This window comes from Mauremys reevesii, linkage group 1, assembly GCF_016161935.1.
Source record: "Mauremys reevesii isolate NIE-2019 linkage group 1, ASM1616193v1, whole genome shotgun sequence".
Taxonomy (NCBI): Eukaryota; Metazoa; Chordata; order Testudines; family Geoemydidae; genus Mauremys; species Mauremys reevesii.
The window spans coordinates 150011887-150032975 of record NC_052623.1 but is presented as its reverse complement, the minus strand read 5'-3'; the positions used below and the strand labels follow the sequence as shown (position 1 = coordinate 150032975).

At 48.0% G+C, this 21089-nt stretch overlaps 1 long non-coding RNA gene across 1 annotated transcript in view; it reads left to right on the top strand.

Moving 5' to 3' along the window:
- Nucleotides 1–21089, top strand: part of LOC120403384 — a 47345-nt gene that overhangs the window by 16238 nt on the left and 10018 nt on the right. The gene's annotated exons all lie outside the window — the stretch shown is intronic.

Sequence of the window (21089 nt, the reverse complement as noted above, 5' to 3'; positions counted from 1 at the left end):
GACTGTCCTTATAAAACTGGGACATCTGGTCACCCTACCTTCTACCTACATTGTTTTAGCTCTCTTCCAGGGGTAGGTCACTGGCAAAATGCTCCTTCTACTCAAGGGCAGTTCATATCCCTTTTCCTCTAATCCTAGTCCATGTTCTTGGCAAACATTTTGCAAATCTTCTCTTTAAATTCAGTCCAATTCCAACTAAACAATGCTGAGACACACCACATTCTCCTGTATCTCCTGCTCCTGCATGTGATTCCCTCTCCCAAAGACCTTACTTTCCAGGAACAGCAGATTTCCTGTTAAATGTGCTAATAGGTCCTGATCCAAAGCCCACAGAAGTTAAAAAGAAAACTCCCATTGACTTCAGTGGCTTTGGATCAAGCCTCTTGTGAACATTTTACTGGAAGAGCTTAGTAAATGCCACTGGATTATTTTAAATGTCTAATCGTGGCTTAGAATAGCAATAATCTCATCAAAATTGTCCCTTGCCAGCAGTTACTTATCTGTTTTGTGCTGCCTTTGGGTACTTTACATAAACAGTGCTCATTAGCTACCCCATGGCCAACAGGAGCTGCTAACGTGATTTTAAATTTAAATCACTGTGCAATTAAACAAAAAGTCTAGCTAGAATCTGTCTGAAGCTGTTGGGACATACTGGTTAATGCACAAACTACCACTCATTTTCCATAAATAGTAAATCCTGCAGGTCCGGAGACTACAGTAATTAATATATTTATCCACACAGTAAAATTTTGCTTTTAGATGAGTTTGCAAACCTCTTGCATGCTTAAAAAACACACACACAATCCTTTCTCCTTCTCCCTCCTCCCCCCCCCCCGCCCAAAATATATTAAAGGACCAAAATTGAGAGAATATAATCACTCATGACAAAAAGCAAATTCCAGAAAGCTGCAAATATCTTTTAAATAAAGATAGATATGGAGAGGAAGTGGGTGAAGAAGATAACAGGCTGAAAGATCATCTGTTTAACACATTACAATTGAAGGGAGAAGTTGCTCCTGTACCACTTCACGAGGGAATGTAATGAAAATGTAAATAAGTTAAAGTACAAATTTTTAGTCCTCATGCTACTTTGTATCAAGGGGGAAAAATATGCATTTACTCCAGAAAAGATGACATCAGTAGAACACAGCAGACTTCCCTAGCAAAAAGTTTTTCCAAAGTCTAGTGAGGGAGAAGAAGGATGCAGCATTACCAACCCTAAGTGTTCAAAAACCATGCTTCAGTCCCTCCAAAATCATAAGATGAGTTTTCAAATAATGAGATTTGAAAAAATTATAGACTTGACATTCTTGTTATTTGCCTTCTGGTTATTGAGGCTTTCGGATTAACATTTTCAAGCTTTTCTCCACAATCATGAGAACTACAAACTCACTTGAAAAAAAGGGCAAGCACATAATCACATTCTCATATAGTCATTTGATGCCAGGAGCTGGGCTTTAAGAAGAACATGAAATATTGTGACACTTGTGTTAAAATCACAAGAATTGGCAACCCTGACAGTGGGCCCGTATAATTGAAGATTAATTCTTCCGGGTAAGAGTGATTAGGAAAGTGGAGAGATGTCCACCATTTGGAATCACTGATGAAGCGCACAAAACACCCTCTTCCCCTTTGCATTTCCCCGGGGTGTACCGTCTTCACTGTGTTTCTCCCGCATGTCCCAATTTTGCAAACATGTAGGCACGTGTGTAACTTTATTTGCAGAACCAGAGCCTTAGATTGTAAGATCTTCAGGACATGGATTGCTCATATTTTGTATGTACTGTACAAGACTAAGCAGCTGGTAATAATGGGGGATCGAAGCCTCCTTCCACCATCCTCTCCAGTAACTGGCAGAAGAAGAGGCCTGCCGGTGGTATAAGAAAAATGAGCCTTAGCTGGACAGAACCTTCCTCAACATTCTGTGTAAGGTTAACCTTGGACAAGTCACCTTTAAAAATAAATTGCTTAGCCTCTGTTCTGACTTCTGCAACAGGTTGGTTGATTTGGAAGAAAGTAGACTCGCTGCATAAGGCCACAAAGAAAAATACCATGTGGGCCCAGGGGTGACAGAGCAGCTTGGGCCAAGGTGGGCGAAATGGGAAATAGTGGCGAAGTGTGGGCCACTATTTGAAAAAGCGTGCACTCATTCTGGGTGCCTCTGTTTTGGGCTAGGTTTCTTGGTTTCTTAAATTGGCCACACAAAAATGGAGGCACCCCAAATTAGTTGGCACTTTGCAAATATCTCCAGCTCCTGTATGCTGCAATTTCGAATGCTGAGCTCTACAGAGATAGTGAGTGGGAGGTGGGGGCAATCTTTTCCCTTCCCACACACACAGGTCTCCAGTCTGCGGAGTGCCCTGTGGTGTGTCCAAGGGAAAGGGGAAAACTATGGCAGAGGTGGCTGGCCTTTCCATGGCCTCTGTGACATTTTCCACTTCAGCCCCAGGGTGGCTGTCAGCCAGCGGGGCCCCTGGAGCTCTGAGCCGCCATGGGCTGCAGGGGCCCAGCAGCTCCCAGCCATTACAGGGGGAACTTGCAGCTCCGAGCTGCCAGGAACAGTAGGGGTCAGCTGCCACTGCCAGCCCTGGAGTGCCAAGCCGGGGCCCCGCTGCTCTGAGCCATCATGGGCAGCTGGGCAACCCTGGAGCTCCCAGCTACCACTGATGACAGAGGGACCCAGCAGCTCCCAGCCATAGTGGTGGCGAGTATTGGACCCCCCCCCTCATGGCTGAACCCCATTTTGTCACCATTATTTTTAGTAAAAGTTAGTAACAAGTCAGGGCTTCTGTCCATTTGTGTTTGTTGCCTGGGCCCTGGCTGTGACTTTTATTAAACAAAGTGACCATGATAAGATCTTAAGCTTAGCCAAGATGGTCAGGGTGTCCCTGAGCCGCTGCTCGTCTGTTCTGTTCATTCCATCTGGGGCGCCCGGCATTGGCCACTGTTGGCCCACAGGACCCTGGGCTAGCTGGCCGGTCCCATGTTCGTGTGGGGGAGTCCTGGCCCGGCAGCAGGAGCCGGCCGGCTCTTCGCAATAAAGGCCAGTCCCCCCCACACTCTCAGAGGGGGGCGATTCTAGACAAACCAGATTTTACAATTACACCCGCCCCGCCCAGCGCCTCCCCTGCAGGCCGCTTTCCCAACAAGGAGCGACGCGCAGCCCCAGGCGCCACCTCGCGGCTAGTCTGTGACTGTGACCCGGGGAGTCTGTGCAAAGCCCGGCGCTGCACCCCCGCCTCCAGCCCGCCCCGGAGCGAGCAGCCCGGCTCCCCGGGCGCGGGGTGGCGCCTGCTCGAGCCCCCGCCCGCTTCCGGCCCCACACACAGGCCAGGCCGAGGCGGCGCATCCCCGCACCTACCTGCAGCGAGAAGACGCGCTGGTGCCTGACGCCCGCGGCGGCTCCGCCCGGCCCGCGAACCCGCCGTGGGACGCCGGCAGCAGCCGCAGGGCGCGCCCCGTGCCCCGGCTGCGCCCCCAAGGCAGTGCCCGGCGTTGCCAGCCGCCGCTGGTGCTAAAGGACGGAGCAGGCTGGGACTTGCCTCGGGCCGGCGGCCGTGGCTGCAGCAGCCCCCCCAGGCCACGGGCACGGCCAGGACTGCGGCTGCCCCGCTGTTGCGCTGAAGGGGAGGGGGAGGGTGTTTTAAGCAAGGGGAGCCCCCTGCCCGGAGCTGGCCGATTTCCGGGTGTGGCTGGTTTGTTTTGTTGGGGTTATTTTAGACACGCTTGTAAGGGTTTTTTAAACCACACACTCTTGGAGTGCTAGTGATACCATGGGGTGGGGGTACGAATGTGGCTACACTAGCGCTGAGCTCGACCTCCCCTAGGTGCTGGCCACGATTTTCAAAAGCGATTAGCAATGTTGGGTGCTTCCCTTTTTTGGGTGCCCAATTTAAACTGCTTCAAAGGGGGCGTCTCCCCCTCCCCGCGGGTGAGTGCTCGGCAGTTTCTGAACTTCAGTTTGGGGCGTCTCCAGTTGCTACCAGGCTGCGGCAGGCTAGGTGTCCATGTGGCGCCTGCTGTCATGCACTGAAAGTTGTCCCATGCACTTTGATCTGCTCCCTTTTCAAAGTAAGGTAGAACAAAATACAGTAGAGCACTTTTAGTTTTCTCATGACTGGCTGCCCCTCTCTCCTGCTCCACCCCCTTTTACAGCTTTGGCACAAGGGGGGAATCTTTTGTCTCCCTTGGGCCCCACCCCATCCTTCTAAATGGAAAAGTACCAGATTTAAGATGGATTTCATTATCAGGTGACATGGTCGCATGTCACTGTAAGACACACCCCGGTCTCCATTCCCCATGGGCTGGCCCACACATACACAGGAAGGCTTTCAAGTAACTGAGGCCATTTACATCAGTGATACAAGTTTATATCTTATTCTCCTAACTCCAGATATAGAAATAATAAATACAAACAAGTAGGATGAACACACTTCGTAGATTACAAGCAGGGCCGGCTCTACATATTCCGCTGCCCCAAGCAGTCATGCGCAGGAGGCACCCCGGAGCCCCGGGAGCAGCGGACCTGCGGGCTTGACTGGTGAGGGTCCGCTAGTCGCGCGGCTCGGCTGGACCTCCCGCAGCTGCGGGCGGTTCGCTGGTCCGGCGGCTGCGGTTGAGCTGCCGCAGTCGTGCCTGCGGGAGGTCCACTGGAGCCGCGGGAGGAGCGCCCCCTCCGCAGTCATGCCTGCGGCAGGTCCGGTCGTCCCGGGGCTCCAGTGGACCTCCCGCAGGCGTGACTGCGGCAGGTCCGCTGGCCCAATCTGCTGCCCCTGCTGGCAAGTGCCGTCCCACACGCGTGCTTGTCGCGCTGGGGTCTGGAGCCGGCCCTGATTACAAGCTTTCTAATGGCTCCATACAAGGGGCACTTAGCATAAAGCATATTCCAGTTATGTCATATTCATACATATATTTCCATAAAGCATATGGAGTGTAACGTCACAGAGGGAATGGTGGTAATACCAGGGAGTGCTGAGGAGAAGAAATGCCTAACGTTATCCAACAGTGACTCCTTTGGCAGAGTAAGGAATGGTACTGCCAAGCTTCAAAGGACATCCTGTCTGATCCAAATGGACAGCTATCATGTGGAGCTGGCAAGGTTAAAATGTGGGAAATGGGGTAAGAAACTTGCTGTGACAAAGTTGCAAAGGGGAGGGAGGTCTTCTTAGGTCAGTGGTTCTTAACCTTTACTGCAGCCTTTTGGTTCTCAAAATATGTTCTCTCACCCCTTAAACCTAGATATATATTACAGTAATCGTTAAAAAATGTATAACGTTAATAAATACACAGGTTTGATGAAACAAAGTAGTTGTACTTACGTGCCTGTGCTTAATTTGTGTTTTCAATGATTTACCTTCTAAAAAAATCTGGTATGTCTTGCACCCCCAGAAAGGGCATCTTGCACCCCCTGGGGGGGGGTGCATGCTCCCCAGGTTAAGAACCACTGTCTTAGATGTTTGGAATGTGGAAGTGAAGAAAGCTCTGGGCTGACAGCAAGCCCCTAATTTTACCTAGGTGCTTCTTACCATTGAGAACATATTACCTTTCACCTGCAGAAAATTAAGTGAATATATTTTATTAATCAATGAAATGTTTTGAAGTGACTGAGCAGCAGAACCAGGGGACTGTAGGAGCTAGCACCCTCCCGCCTGGAAATACTGTGGGGGCTGATCTACACAGGGCTGGTGCAAGGATGTTTTGCGCCCAAGGCGAAACTTCCACCTTGCACCTCTCCTGCGCCCGTGCCCTGAGGCACCCCCCTTGCGGCAGCTCCCCACCCTCCGCCCTGAAGCACCCCCCCACCCCAGCTCACCCCTGCTACGAGCACGAGCACCCCGAGCACGCCGTGGCTGCTTCACTTCTCCCACCTCCCAGGCTTGCGGCGCCTAAGCTGATTGGCGCAGCAAGCCTGGGAGGCGGGAGAAGTGAAGCAGCCACGGTGTGCTCGGGGAGGAGGAGGGGCAGGGGTGAGCTGGGGCGGGGAGTTCCCCTGCGTGCCGCCCCCCCCCTTACTTGCTGCAGGCGGCCCGCCCCGCGCTCCCCTGCCCCAGCTCCCTCCACCTAAATGCTGGCGATGACTGGGGCGGCTGAAGATCCGGCCGCCGCAGTCACTGCCGAAGAAAATGGCGCCCCCCCCAAATCCCAGTGCCCTAGGCGACCGCCTAGGTCGCCTAAATGGTTGCACCGGCCCTGGATCTACATTAATTCCACCCCTGTCAGTCATTCTTAAATGAGGTATTTCACATGGTTAGGCCAGTTGGGGCTCCGTGGCTGCTGGGAGTAGAGGCCAGAGCAGGGCTCAGAGGGCTGTCACAGCACCTGAGGTTGGGCCAGAGACCAGGTAGGAACCAGGGTGATCAGAACAGGGCTGGGTATAGCAAGCCCAGGAGAAAGATATGAACTGTCACCACTGGCTTCCCAACCTGGAGCCAGCTGCCCCTCCCTGCCAAATTTCAATAGCTTCCCTCCTTTCCCACCCAACTCCTATCCCTGATAGTGACACTCCAACCTCCCCTCTCCCCCAGCCCATGACTGCCCCCACTCCCTATACAGAGCACCCACTGTGGCTTCTTCTGACTTCACCGTGACTTCTCACTTGTCTCCCTCTCCCAGTGCTTAGTATGGTGCTTTATATGTTTAAGTTTCACTATGCACCTTTGCTCTCCGCAGTCCAAGTGAGCTTTTGCAGCCCCTGTGAATAATGCCCTCTCCTATGCAGAGACATTTCTGCTGTGGCCATTTTTTTCCCTCAGGTTTTTCTCACTCCCGCTCCATCAGTAAAGCCATAGGGAAAATCATACTGAGTTGCATTACATAATTAATGCAAGTTAAACATTGGCATTTTCCATTAAAATCCTTCTGTCAAGGTATAATTATAAGACTCTATGAATTCCTTGTTTTATATAGATGTGAATTTTAATTAAAACTTGTGCAGTGCTTTAAACTGAGTTGCTTTACACAATTACTTGGTAAACTTGATAAATAGATGCAATCACAGTACTCTAGATTTTTAAATTGTTTTTATTTATTTTTGTCATGAGCTTTCACGAGTTTTAAGTGACACCTAGGGAAGGATGATGTGCCACAAATGGCTGAGCAGGACTTGTTCCTGAGCATCGTGCTTTTTCAAGGCAAAGACTACAACCCGACAACTGGTCAGTCTGCTAAATGTAGTATCCTGCTGTACACTCTAGCCGTGGAGTTGGAAGACCTGTGTTCAAATCGCTATTCTTTTCCTCTGTGACCTTGAGCAAGTCATTAAGGCCTAGATCCTCAAAGGCATCTAACTTCCATGGAAGTTAGGAGCCTAAATACCTCTGTGGATCTGGGCTTTAGCCTCTCTGTGCCTCAGTTCTCTATCTGTAAAATGGGGGTAATAGCACTTCTCTACCTCACAGGGATGTTGTGAGGATAAATACGTTAATTGTGAGGTGTTCAAATACTAAGGTGATGGAGGGGGCACATAAGTATCACTCATATGTAGACACACTCCATTGGCATATGTCATAAAACCCTGCCTTCCCTTATTCCCCCAACCCTGAGTGGGATCCCTTTCAGAGGTGACCTAAAATAATAACTATTTCAGAATAATTAAAGGTGACATTTGCCCTTGTACAAAGGTCCAACACAAGGACCGTGCATTGCTTATGTCCCACTTAAGCCTTGTTTTGAGGCCATAGGTATGATTTAATTGGTGCATAGCCAGTGTTGCTGACTCTCGAGATTTTATCATGACTCTTGCAATATTTGTTGTTTTTCTTAAAACTCAAGCTCCTGGAGTTATGTGATTATATGAGTAGCTCGTTTTTTTTTTTAATATCTTTATAGCTCATGCAGTTGCAGACAAAAGCTTGAAAATATGAACCCCTAAAAGCTCAAAAACCAGAAGGCAAGTAATAGAAAGAATCCATTGTTGATTGTTATTTTTAAACATCATGATTTTTAAGCCAATCTCAGTTTTTGGAGGGACATGACTCATGTTTTTTTGAATTCTCAGTCATGGCAATACCGTATAAGCTTGGTGCTGGACTGTTGCAAAGGGTGATTCACCCTAAAAAAACCCATGTGTTCATTAAAAGTTAAGCTTGCTTTCCTTGAGTCACCAAAACTCCTATTAGCTCTGCAAAGAGAGCCTGAACTTGACATAGGTGTGCACATTCAGGATCCTGAAGACTTGCAAACAAACAGGAGCCTGGACAGCTTCTTGACTGGCAGTGGAATCCAGAACTTCCAGTTACTGGATTACTGAGTCAAATCTGGCTCTGGTGGCTAAAGGCAACTTCCCTTTAATGGTGCTGGCCTGTAGGCAATGAGTTACGGGGGCTCTTTCAGTTCCTAGTGGATAGGTGGCTACACTACTCTTTGTAATTTCAAAAGAGGTGGCAGGGAGTGAACTGCCTTCCCTGTTTATGTGGAACATGAGGGAGGACATTTTGAAACGTAGGCAGTCTGCTATCCATGCATGACTTGTTATGTGGCTACACGCAGGCCTTCACGTTACAGTGCTGTGAGTTGAGCACTTAATTATAAGTGAATGTAGCTTCCATGAAAAATGAGTGAAGTCAACAAGTGTCTTGTTTTTAATTAAAAACAGCTGGTAATTTTTGAGCTAAGGCAAAAAAAAAAGGTGATTAAGAAAACGAAAACAATTCTCTGCTCTTTTTCTCAGAAAATATAATTTATGCTTTTTATACTTAATCAATCAAAGCCCCAGATTAAAAGCAGAACTTGCATAGCCACCTAGGAGCATTTCGTACTGCGACTGCCCTATAAACTATGCGATCATTTACAATTTGCTTGTGACATTTTCTTAATGCTAATTCAGGCTGTATTAGTAAATGGTGAAAGACGTCATCCAGCGGCAAAGCAAAGTTGGGTTTGTTAAAAACGAACATAAATATCACATCTGTGCCAATGGCTTCTTAGTACAAAGCACTGTTTACTCAAATAAAGCAAACTCCATGAATTGGGCCGGCAGTATCTAGCTACCCAGCTGATCAAATAAGAGTTTTGTTTTTACAACCAGAACTGCATTTCCTTAACATCTGCTTGGATAGAGAAATGATAGTGGAGACAAATCTGTTTTGTTGCACTGTTCTTCGGAAAAACCTTCAACCATGTGTGGTTCCAGTGAACAGGCTGTGATGAACTTTGTTTAGGAAAGGGAAATAGAGATTGATGACTCAAAAAGGAAGCAAGAGAGCACATCAAGTCTTATCAATCAATGCACCCAACTAAAACAGTTTTTAGAGGGACCCTGTAAACTTGTTGGGGTTTTTTAAGTGACTAAGTTAAAGTAATTTAATTTTCTGTTATGTTTTAAATATTTAACCCCATCAAAAAGGGATTATATTAAAATGACGATTTTGTTGGCTCCATTTATATTTAGAGGCGTTAGCGGGTCGGGCCTGACTGCAGTACCATTAAACATGTTCTGATAATGGGCAGGCATGGTCCAGGCCTTAGACACGCCACACTGTGATGGGCCTGGAGAGCTGGTAGCTGAGAACTAGCATGGACAGTGTAAGCTACACGCTCACTGCACTGAGACGGTTGTTGGGAGATATACTTAGAGCATGCCATACGGTGAGAAGCTGAGAACAGCAGATTCAGCACATAGTTCAGGCACCCAGAGCTATGACTGGGTTGGGGAGCTGAGAACAAACATGCTTGGTACTTGCCACATGCACACAGCATAGAGAGCAGTGGAGGGAAGTGAAACTGGGCAGGGCTGGTGAATGCCACTAACACACCCCTCAGAAATGGGGAGCTGACACAGGCAGTGCACGTCTAAGGCACACAATGCTGGGACAAGGGAGAAAGTTAAGAACGAGGAGCCAAGTGCATGTTAAAGACCCCAGATGTAGAGACTAGGGTGTGGAGCTGTAAGCAGACTTGCTCAGTGACTGCCACGGACAAGTAGCATTGCAGGAAGATAACTGGCAAGCTTGGTGGATGGCAAGGGCATGCAGCTGTGAGACTAGGGTGACGGATTGAGACCAGGCAAACATGCTACGTGCCAAAGGCACACAGTGCCAGGATTGTGGATTAACTGAGACTGGCATGGTGCAGGCACACAAAGCTAAGTCCAGGGTGGAGTGTTAAAAACAGGAAATGCATGCCACAGACACACAGCATTAAGCCCAGTGTGCGGAGCTGAGAAGGGGCAGGCTAGTCCCTGGTATAATCACACATTGCAAGGCGAGAGTTGTGAGTGCAGAACAGGCTGGATTGGCACATAACACAGGCACACAGAACAGTACCCACAGCCTGGGAGAGGAGAGCCGGCCAGGCAGGCAGAGCTGTGAGACTTGGGCAGGGAGTTCTGACCAGGCTGGCTCAGTGCACGGCACAGACACACAGTAAACAGACTGGGGTGGGGAAATGCGCACAGGCAAGCTTGATGCACGGCACAAAAAGCAACTATTAAGATTTAAAAAACAGGCATATGCCATATGTACACAGCACTGCACAGGGAATGGGACAGGCACTCAGTAATGGGATCAGAGGTTCGGGGGAGCTGAGCACAGGCAGACTTGTGGTATATCACAGGCACACAGCATGAGGGCTGTGAACAGAAGATAAGAATGCGCAGGCTTGCTGTATTCCAGAAGCATGCAGAGTTACAGCTAGGGTTGGGAGCTGAGGTTTCTTTGCTCCATACCACAGATGCACAGTGCTGACTGAGCTGGCTTGGTGCCTGGCCTTGGCACACAGAGCTATTAGCTGGGTGGGATGCTCAGAATGGACACATTCAGTGCATGCCACAATCACTTAGTGCCGATAGATGCACAGGAGGCGCTAAAACCAGGCCATCTGAGTGCATGATACAAGTAAACTAAACTGAGTGTGGCCAGGGGAGCTGAGCACAGACAGACTCTGTTCATACCATGGAAAGCAAGTGCTAGACTGAAATGGGGAGCTGATAACAGGCATGGTTGGTGCATGGTATGGGCACACACAGCACAGTGCCTAGTTGTATGGAAAAAGGATGAGGAGTTGAGCACAGACTGATTCAGGTACTCAGTAATGGGATCGGGTTGGGGACCTGAGAACTGACAGGCTTGGTGCATATCACAGCACCCAGGAACTGCTGCCTGGGTAGAGGGGAGCTGAGAATGGGCATGTGTTGTTAGACATTGTTCCCAGCTTCAATCATAGCTCTGTATGTTACATACACACAGCACTATGACTGAGGCTGGGAACGAAGACAGGGGGTTATTTGGTCCATGCTACAGCTGGGGCAGGCACTGAGGCTGGCTAGGTGCACGACATGCTCATCCAGAACTATTATCTGGAGAAGAAGACCTGATAAAGACCAGGCTTGGTGCATGCCACAGGGCCATACTGTTGATACACATAAGGGAGTCAAGAAATTGCCTAGGGAGGTTGTGGCCTCTCTGTCATTGAAGGTTTTTTTCCAGTGCAGGTTAGACAAACACATGTCAAGAATGGTCTAGTTAGTCATGCCTTGAGTGCAGGCGCCTGGACTAGATGACTTGAGGATCCTTCCAGTCCTACTCTGCCATGAAATGGACACTTCAGTGCATGCTTGGTACGGGCTAAAGTGCCATCTGAGACTGCAGCAGATCAGTGCTCAGATAAGGCAGGCTCAGCGTATGACGCGCGCACGCGCACACACACACACACACAGAGTTTGGCTGTTGAGGTGGGGAGATGAGCATGTGCATGTCACAGGGACACAGCACTGTGTGCAGAGTGAGCGCTGCGCAAACACACAGCAAACAGCCACAAAGCGCTAAGGTTGGGGCAAGGCGCTGAGGGAGAGCATGGCACAGGAACATAACCCGGAGCCTATGGAGGGACCCTGAAAACCAGCAAGCTCAGCGCATACTAGTCACCAAATACCATAGCACAGTCACGTAAACAGCTTGTGGGTGGGGAGATTAGAACAGAAACTCTCAATGCCTGGCACAGAGAGCAAGTGCTCAGACTGAAAAAAAAGGGGTTGAGAGAACAGGTGTGGTCAGGGTATGCTATAAGCCAGGGGTAGGCAACCTATGGCACGGGTGCCAAGTGAGCTGATTTTCAGTGGCACTCACACTGCCCGGGTCCTGGCCACCAGTCCGGGGGGCTCTGCATTTTAATTTAATTTTAAATGAAGCTTTGTAAACATTTAAAAAAACCTTATTTACTTGCCATACAACAATAGTTTAGTTATATATTATAGACTTATAGAAAGAGACCTTCTAAAAACGTTAAACTGTATTACTGGCACGCGAAACCTTAAATTAGAGTGAATAAATGAAGACTTGGCACCCCACTTCTGAAAGGTTGCGACCCCTGCTATAAGCGCACAGCACTAACCCCTGCCCCCCCACCTTACAACTGGAGTCGATAGTGGGCAGGAGCTGAAAACAGGTTGGTTTGGTCTGTGCCGCAGACAGCCCATGCTGCGACTAGGCTGTGTAGCTGAGAATGGGCTGGCTTGGTGCCTGGCACAGCTAGGCAGAAGTGGTGTACATCACAGGCACCTTGTAGTGAGGCCAGAATAGGGTGCTGAGACCAGGTTTGTTTGCTCCATCTCACACCCACACACAGTTTAGGCTTGGTCATGTAGCTGAGAACAGACAGGCTCAGTTCATAATACAGCCAGCAAGTGCTGAGACTGAAATGGGGCACAGAGACCTGGTATGGTCACTATGTGCTGTAGACCGGGGGGTGTGGAGGGTGTGGTGGACCATTGGGGTGGGGGTGGGGGGTGGGGGGGCATGGCTGGGGCCCAGACAAACCCCACAGGGAGCAGGGAGGGTCAACCAGCTCCACTCCTGGTCCCAGCTGTGGCCCCAGCCTAGGCACCTTTACCCCGTCCGCGTGACCGTTCTCTCAGCTGGGGGGGGGGAGGGTTGTGGTCAGAGATTGTGTGTGTGTGTGTGGGGGGGGCGCACCCCTGAACAGTTTGGGGACCATGCCCATAGACACAACTCTGAGCTGGGCTGGTGGTAATGGCCTGGCTTGGAGCATGGCACAGACATGCAGTGATGGGGAGCTGAGAATGGGCATGCTCAGGCCTGGCGGCACACAGGAGAGGTTTACAAAAGACCTGCAGCATCAAGTTTAAGCTAGAGCCTGGGCTCTGAATCCCTGCAAGGGGGTGGTGGGCATAGACCCCCCAGGCCCAAAAGTCTGGACTGCTCTCTTTAGCCCCCCCCCCCCCCCCCGGAGCACTAGTCAGTTGCCCTGGCCTCTGAGACTCACCACCATGATTTTTTTTTAACTCCCTCTGCCCCAGCCTTGCCTGGCACAGGGAGTTACACCCCTAACTCCACTTGAAGCCCATGCCTGAAGTTAGGCACGTAAGCCTGGTCAGCCCTTTCTTGCAACAGGCTAGTAGCGTCAACCTTTTCCCCATAGCCCAGTGGGTCAGGCAGTCACCAAGGTTGTGGGAGATGGGGTGGTCAGGATACAGTGTAGTGATGGGACAGAGTCGAGAATGGGCTGGCTCAGTAACGGGATGGGGAACTGAGACTGTGCAGATGTGTGGCATGCCACGGGCACACCACATTACAACTGGGAATGGCTGCTTAGGACTGATGGGCTTGTCCTGTGCCACTGACATACTCTGTGCATGGGCATAGAGCACTGAGCACAGGTGGGCAGAACAGGCTCAGGTCATACCATAGAAAGCAAGTGCTGAGAGCAAAATGGGGAGCAGAGAACTAGTGTGATCATTATATGTTATAGACATACAGTCCTGAGTAGACAATTGGCTGGCTTAGTGCATGGCACGAACACTCAGTAATGGGAATGGGTAGGCTCGGTATGTATCACAGCCATACAGCGGTAGTTCATGGGTTTGGGCAGGTTTCCTGCATGCTACAGATGCACAAAATTATGAGTGGGATGCATAAGAATGGCCATAATGAGTCAGTCCAGTGGTCCATCTAGCCCAGTAACCTGTCTTCTGACAGTGGCCAATGTCAGGTGTTTCAGAGGGAAAGAATAGAACAAGGCAATGATTGAGTGATCCATACCATCTTCCAGGCCCTGGCAGTCAGCAGTTTAGGGACACTCAGAGCATGCAGCTGTGTCCCTGACCATCTTGGTTTATAGTCATTGATGGATCTCTTCTCCACAGACTTGTCTTATTCTTTTTTTAATCCAGTTATACTTTTGGCCTTCACAACATCCCCTAGCAATGAGTTCCACAGGTTGACTGTGTGCTGTGTGAATAAATGATTCCTTAGGTTTGTTTTAAACCTGCTAGTAATTTCATCGGGTGACTCCCCTGGTTCCTGTGTTACATAAAGGGATAAATAACACTTCCCCTACACCCGTCATGATTTTCAAGACCTCTATCATATCCCCCTTGAGTCATCTCTTTTCTAAAATGAAAGTCCCAGCTTTTTAATCTCTCCTCAAATAGAAGCTGTTCCATATCCGTAATCATTTTTGTTGGGTGACTCTGTACATTTTCCAACTCTAATATATCTTTTCTGAGAGAGTGCAACCAAAACTGAACCCAGTATTCAAGGTGTGGGCCTACCATGGATTTATATGGTGGCATGATCGTGTCTGTCCCTTTCCTAATGGTTCCTAACATTGTTAGCTTTTTTGACTGCCACTGCACACTGAGCAGATGTTTTCAGAGACCCATCCACAATGAGAATGGATGGACTTGGTCCTCGCTGTAGACACATCCTGTTGGGACTGGCCCGTGTAGCTGAGAATGGGCAGGTTCAGTGCACACCCCAGACACTCAATGCTGATATACACTGGGAAGCTGAGGTGAAAGCTCAGTGCATGGTGCTGATAACCAGTCCTGGCTGAGATGAGGCAGGCTCAGTGTAGGCCACAGACCCACATTGTTGAGACTGGGCAGGGAAACTGACACTGCACAGGCCCAGTGAATGTCACAGGCACACAGCACTGTACCGAGCATGGAAGCAGAGAACAGACAATGTGCAGCCACACCGTGCAGGCACAGAGCTCTAAGACTGGGGCAGGGAGGTGAGAACAGGCAGGCTCAATGCATGGCCCAAACACAGTGATGAGGTTTGGGTGTGGCATCTAGGAATGGACATACTTGCTGCATGCCAGAGGTGCACAGTTTCAACTGGGGCTGTCAGCTAAGAGCAGCTTGGTTTGGTCCATGCTGAGACTGAGACATGTAGCTGAGAATGGGCTGGGTAGGTGCACAACCTGGTCACCCAGAGCTATAAGATGGAGAGTGAAAAACAGGCAGGTGTGGGGCATATCACAGGACCAGGGAGCTGGGACCAGAGCAGGCACCCAAGAATAGGCATGCTTGCTACATGCCACAGACACAGAGTGAGACTGGGCATGGAGAACAGTGTGGCCTATACTACAGACTGTGCTAGACTTGGGTGTGCAGCTGATTATGAACTTGTTGGCTGCAAAGGCATATTCACACAAATCTATTAGCGGGGGGTGGAGCTGCAAATGGACAGGCTTAGTGCAAACCCCAAGCATGCCAGGGCTGATACACAGTAGGGACTGAGGACAGCTTCATGCATGATACAGGCAAATTGTAAGGGCCGAGATGAGGCAAGCTCAGAATATGCCATCGACACATCACCAGGTATGTCTACACTGCAATAGTCTATAGCAGCAATCTCAGAGCCCAGGTCTGCAGACTTGGGCTCATATGGTTCATACTATGGCACCGAAAATAGCTGGGTAGATGTTCCTACTTGGGCTGAAGCACGGGCTCTGAAACCCAACCCCCTCGCTGGATTTTAGAGCACAAGCAGGAGCATTGTTATGGCTATTTTTAGCACCATAGAGCAACCAGGTCTGTAGTCCCAGACTCAGAGTGGCTGCCACAAGCGTTTCTTTGCAGTGTAGACATAGGCAACAACAGGGGCCAGGAGCTAAGAACAGGAAGGCTTGGTGAATGGCAGAAACACATAGGATAGTAAGAGCAGGCAGGGTGTAGGCTGGGAACCAAGAGCAGGCATGCTTGGCCCGTACCACAAGCACACAGTATTGTAACCACCATGGGGAACTGAGGATGGCATAATATTGGCTCAAAGAGATATGAGTGGGCCATGAGGGCCAAGAATGGGCAGACCCTAAGTAGCGTGACCAGACAGCAAGTGTGAAAAATTGGGATAGAGAGTGGGAGGTAATAGGAGCCTATATAAGAAAAAGCCCCAAATATCGGGACTGTCCCTATAAAATCGGGACAACTGGTCACCCTAACCCTAAGAGACAGGCACCCAGCACTTCAGCTCAGCTAGGCAGACTCAGAACCATGCCCTGACAGCACTGAGCCTGGGAAATTATGTGAGGCTGAGCAAGCTTGGGCCACGAACTCTGTGCCTTAGTTTCCTAGTCTGTAGGTGATTTTAGGTCTCCAAGGGCATGACTAACCTACCTGAGTCCCTTGCTTTGGCTAATTTAGTACTAATGTGCTTCTAAGGTTCTCAGAGGATCTCACATTGAAACTCATCCTGGGTTTGGGGAGGGATTTTGTGAGTAATTGAGGCTGAGATATAGGAGAATGGTTTGGGATGCTGTAGGCCTAGGGAAGCCGGTGTTGTGCTTGGTGAGATGTAATTTTAGAGTGCCTTGCAAGGAACACTAGTACTCTATCAGAATTCCTTTTCTTTCCAACAGGACATTCCTAAAGTGCACTGGCACAGCTGTGAGCCTCTTACACTGCTCAGCTGGCATATTCCTGAAATTTCACTTGTATAGTCTGCAACAGGGTTTCTGTTTAAACACAGGAGTTGAAATAAAGCTGTAATGAATCCTACTTCTCGAGTTAATATTCACACCTGGTAGAAATGCAGAAAATGGATTGCGTGTAACAAATGGGGCTGGAAGAAAGAGAGATAATCCTGTAGTAACAGGAGATGGACTGGAAACCAGCAAGAGGTCTGGCTACTAAGTGGAGGTTATCTTGTTGTTAGGAAAGAAGTAAGTGACCATAAACGCAGCCTCTTTTATTCATATCTACTATATATACACACAATTCCCTTTACTGATATGAGCTGTAATGTCCATTAAACAGCAAAGGATTACACCCACACACTCAAAAACTGTAACTGTCACACAACTCACTGCCAATTCAAGTGTCCAACTGCTTGAGGACCATATCTTACTATCCTATCCCCCTACCGCCACTGTGAATAGAACTAGATGATTAATTTATTATAGGCTGGACAGGTGCACTGCATAATTAAGGTTGTATGACACTTTCCATTGTAAGACCCTGTTTTATGTTGCTTATAATTTTACCAACTTGAACCATTTGAGGTGATGTTTTCTATGTTGGTTTTCTTGCTCAGGCTAAATTTGTTTTGGAAACTTTTAGCCAAAATGATTCAACTGTTTCTGAGACTAAGGCCAGGGGAAAATATGTTTCCCATTTAAAAAAAAAATGCTAGCAACCCTTTCTTTGAGAAACTAGCATCCCCCCGTTTCCAAGTAGGGACTTGAAACTTGGCAGAGATGAACTTTAGGTCAAGGATGTGCATTTTGCTATTTTTGTGAAAATGTGCACAAATGTAGCCAAGATATAAGCCCCTTAAAAATAAATAAATCAGAGTTGGCACATGCTCAGTAGACGCTTAGCTTAGCCATTAATATCTCTGAAGATTCTGTCGTCACTGTGCATACTCAAGCCTCTGATAGATGCTAGTGTTGGCCAGACTATATATGTGCCATCCCCCCAGAGCAAATGAGCATGCTCCCTACAGCCCAGGACTGGAGCATGGACTTCCCCACTAGTGGCTGCTGCAGGCTAGTGTGGGATTGGGCAATAGAACAGAGAGCACTGAGTCTCTCCTCCCCACCCCATGTGCTTTCAATGACCCCCTGCTTGCACCCACGCAGCACAGAAGAGGAATCCACTGGACTGTGATGAAAAGGAGATATGAGGCAGGCCAGGAAGAGGAAACATGTAGACTGAGCAGTGTGCACTAAATCATAGGCCATTCATTGAGCAATGAGTTTAAAACTAAAATATGGAACAGCTACTTAAGTGATCATCATCCAGCCTACGCACTAGTCAAGACAGAGGTCATGTGGGGAAAAAAATATATGGTCACATAAGTAATGACTGTATTAATGCACACAGCTAAGGGAACAGAATTCCCCTAAATTTATCGGAATAAGCTACACAAGTACAAGGCACCTTTACACCGATATAACTGTGTCCACATTAGAGGGCATTGTACTAACGTAACTGATTTCAAACCAATTTAGGGTGTTGACAAGCCCGCACTTGCATTCTATTTGACCTGTAAGCATATGGGGAAAGATAAATGAAACTTATTAGATCAGCCTTCCAAACAAACCACTCAACACTAACATGGAATAATTTTTTATAATGATCTGTCATAATTTATTAATTTAAGGGGCTTAAGTATGTAAAGTGTTTTACAGTTTCTGATGACACACGTTATTAAAAAAGATTATTTAATACTAGGTCAACTTTTGGAGACCACAGACATACCCACAGGGTTGGGATTAATATTGAAAACATACCATTACCCTCAGTTCATAACACACCCTCATATAGAATACTGGCCATCCCATCTCAAAAAGGATAGTGTGGAATTAAAGCGGTGTTCAGAAAAGGATGACAAAAATGATTAGGCATATGGGAAAAAATCATATAGTGAGAGACTGCAAAAGTTTGGACTGTTTACCTTAGAGAGGAGATGAGAGGGGACATGGTAAAAATTTATTAAAAACATTCGAATAGTACTGAGAAAGACGGAGAACTTTTGTTCTCCCCGTCTCATAACACAAGAACAAAGACAGTCCATGAAGTTGAAAGATGGCAAATTCTAGAGACTTATAAAAGGAAGCACTTTTTCACACAACATGGAATCAGACTCTGGCGCTCACTATCCCAGGATGTCACTTAGGCCAAGACTTAGCAAGATTCAAAAAGGGATTGGATGTTTCATAAGTTAGCCACATACTCTGGATAGTCTTGTTAAACTTTTGCTAGAGATAAAGACTCATGCTTCAGGCCTTAAAACAATTAGGATGAGGCCTTCATGGGGAGCAGATTATCCCACATCTGCCTACAGCTGGATTCTTTGAGCCTCTCTCTGAGATGGGTGATCCTGGCCATTGTGGGAGACAGGCTATCGGACTAGGTCAGGGGTTCCCAAACTTGGTTTGTGGCTTGTTCAGGGTAAACCCTGGGTGGGCCGCGAGACGCTTTGTTTACCGGAACGTCCGCAGGTACGTCTGCTCACGGTTCCCAGTGGCTGGGAACGGCGAACCATGGCCACTGGGAGCTGCAGGGTTTACCCTGAAGAAGCTGTGAACCAAGTTTGGAAACCCCTGGACTAGGTGGATCACGAGTCTGATCCCGTATGGCAATTCCTAACCAACAACTGACTAGTTAACTCCTTGTCAACAGCTAAACATCAAAATCCCTTTTAAAAAAGGCAAATAATAAAATGGCAATAAAAATATTTTGAGATCCTTGGATGAAAGCTGCCATGGAAGGGCCAACTGCTTTCTACAAACCACTGAACTAATGTTTTCTTTTCCTCAGCCTCTAATACTACCTGGCGCAACCTGCAGTACACAATGCAGGCAAACTTCTACTGAAGTCAATAGGCATTTTCTCTGCATAAATGACTGCAGAATAAGCTATCTTATCAGAAGCAGCTTTGTGAAACAGCATGCAGGCTATCCTCCCAGAGGATTTAACCTATATTTAGCATTTTAATAGTTGCTTTAATCTCTTCACATCAAAGATAGGGCTGCGTCATCTTCAAGATCCATTAAGTTACTGTGGGTAAATTAATCCCCTCCACAGAACTTTTCATACAGTTAGGATCACTCCCATATTCTGAGGTGTGCAAGACTTGACTATTGACAAAATTCACTGGTTGTTCCCTCAGGACCACGTGGAGAAGTGTCCTATTCCGTAGTTCTGCTAGCAAAATTTTCCAATTTTTCTGTAGTCAGCAGGGCTGCTAGCAATTTGCCGGCCCTTTGCCCCAGTGTGATTTGCATTTCCATCAGACTAAATCAGTGGCCCCCAAACTGTGAGGGCCCAGAGGAACATCTAGGGGCCACGCAGCAGGGCAGAAGCACCACCCAGTCCCACTCTGCCCCCAGCTCTGCTCTGGCCCCAACCACAGCTCCACTCCACCCCCAGCCCAGCACTGCCCTCACTCCCTCTCTGCTCCCAGGCCAGCTCTGCCTCTAGCCCTACTCTCCACCATCCCCAGTTCTGCCCTCAGCTCAGCCCTCAGCGCAAGCTCCTCTGCTGAGCCAACTGAGGGTGGGAGGGGGGCACACAGACAGATTCCATTACTGGCAAGGGGTGGGCACAACAAGAAAAGTTTGGGCATCACTGGGCTAAACATGTTCCTTTGGTACTGAATAAAAAAGGAAAACGATCACCCTGAATTTATTAAATCTCATAGCATGTTTGTTTCTCAATGAGAAACAGATTCATTATTTTCTAGGCAGAAGGACTATGGCCAAAATTTGTAGATTTGGGTGTTGAAAAAAAAAATCTAGTCCAAAATTTGCAGTGCCCCTGCAAAGCAGGGTCTCTTTATTTGGAAGCCTAACTTTAAATATGTGAATTTTACAGCACCTTGCTCCAGCAGACGGCGTTCTGAACAAGTCAGTACAGGAGGCATATTTATTGTTATATCAAGTTCGATTTTGTGCTAGCATCACTATTTTTAGGTTTTGATATACTAGTGATTTGTGTATTTCCTAATGCCAGCTCTCTGGGGCACAGCTGGAATCTTGGCTGTTAAGCAGAGGCCACTGGGGCGTTGGATACCTGCAGAGGAATGGAAAACAGCTTGATATCGTGGAGTAAGCCCATCTGCTGGAAGTTTCTGCTAAAATGATCAGCAGTGAAGTGGTCATTCATTTTTGTTAAGTTTGAAACCTAAAGACAATTCACCCATTTTGATGCAGAACAGAGCCAATGTTCTACAGACTCACGGCCATAAAGGCTTTTAAAAATTGTTTTTAATTGAATGGAAGTTGGTATTCTAGGCACAATTGTGTGTGAAAGATGGATTTTGCAGCAATTCCCAGACATGGATTTGTGATATAGATGGGGGTCTGAATGTAATGGCAAGAGACTTGCATGCACCCCCTAT